Raw genomic sequence first — 1,792 nt, 5'->3', positions numbered from 1 at the left:
TCCCTGGAAGAAATGGAGTTGTGGTCTCTCAGTTTACAGAGCATCACCAAGAGGGACTTTGGAGAAGACAGTTTGCTGTCCTAGCTCTGTGCTGCCCTTTACTAAAGCCACTAGTCACATTGTGGCTATTGAGCACTTGAACTAGGACAAGTCCAAACTGAGATGTGCTCTAAGTGTAAGTGACACAACAGATTTTGAAGACTTAGTATGAAAAATAGAATGTAAAATATCTCATCGGTAGTTTTTTGTAATGGGAATTACTGGTTAAAAAGATAAGTTTTAGATACATGGGTTTATATGAAAATATTATTAATTTCATCTATATTTTAAAAAAATATATGGTTCCTAGAGAATTTAAAATTACAGATATGGCTTAGATTAGAAAGTGGACAGTGCTGTCCGAGCTAACAGTTTCCAACCAAAGAATAGTAACTTGAAGAAGAACCTAACTTTACTTTTAACTGTTCTTTCTGAGGTTTGCAGACAGAGCGTGGGTCCCAGTTTTGACCAGAGGGCCTCCTGGAAGACTCCGTTTGGTCTCTGTTGTGTTCTCAGTCTGCACTTTGAGGAATGCTAGGGCCCCACGAGCTCTCCTCCCATGATTTGTCCGCAGTAGGCGAGGGTCAGGCCCCAAAGGGACGGCTGCTATGGGACACAGGGGACTTTCTCTCCCCTTCTTAATTCAAGCAGCAGACTGTTCAGCATGCACTGACTGAATGAAGTAATGAGCATACGAAATTTGTGTGCATTTTTGTTTAAGGTTCAGGCTTTGGACCGGCTCGGGCCACCGGGCTGATTCTTGGTGTCACCGTTCACCAGCCCTGTGACCTGCCTCCCCCTCGCAGAGCCTCCGGCTCTTCAGTCTGAAGCAGGAGAGCTGCGTGTTCCACCATGTTTTGAAGAAGCTTCCGGGTCACCCTCGGTCCAGGCCTCCCGGCGATCTGAGTCCTCGCAGTGTGAGTAGGGGGAAGTGTGTGTCCGCCCTGACCCGCAGGAGTCTGCCACTGAGGGCTGGGCCATGAGCAGAGGGGCTTCTCCTCATCCAGAGCTCCCTGGCAAACGCGGCCTCCTCCTGGGTCTGGCTCTCTCCTGCTCCACAAACCTTCTCTGCCTGCGCTTTCTGTCCCTCCCACTTCCCCTGTTCTCCCTCAGCCCTACCCGGGCCTTTTCCTAAATAAATAAAGACTCTCAACTTCCTGCCCTTCTATCATCAACCCACACTCTCCCTCTTTCAATCTGCTTCCTTGTGATGCAAAAGGAAAAACCCTCTTCCTCTTGTGTAAGGCCAGCTTTTTTACTGCGCTCCTTGTCCTCCCTTTCTTGGGACCTAGGTCATGTCTTCTTGAATTATCTCTTTTTCATCTCATTTTTGACATTTTAATCTCCTTTGGGTCGTTTCTTAGAGCCTATTAGATATCCTTTTCTTCCCCCTCTTTTTTTTTTTTTTTTAGTAAAAGGAGAAAAAGAAAACCTTTATCTTGCATTCTACTTACATAGCACTCTCTTTATTTTGTATTAATTTTTTTATTTCTTTAAATCTATTTTTTGTTGATGTAGAGTTGACACACTGTGACGTTACTTTCAAGTACACAACATAGTGATTTGACGTCTCTATACTGATGCTATGCTCACCACACGTGTCACTACCATCTGTCACCACAGAATGCTATTACAATATCAGTGGCTATATTTCCTACGCTCTGCCTCATATTCCCATGACTTACTCATTCCATGACTAGAAGCTGTCTCCCACCTCCCTTCACCCATTTTGCCCATTCCCCATCCCCCTTTT

The sequence above is a fragment of the Mustela lutreola genome, chromosome 4 (assembly GCF_030435805.1).
Source record: "Mustela lutreola isolate mMusLut2 chromosome 4, mMusLut2.pri, whole genome shotgun sequence".
Taxonomy (NCBI): domain Eukaryota; kingdom Metazoa; phylum Chordata; class Mammalia; order Carnivora; family Mustelidae; genus Mustela; species Mustela lutreola.
The sequence above is the reverse complement of the archived record's forward strand: the minus strand, read 5'-3'. Positions refer to the sequence as shown.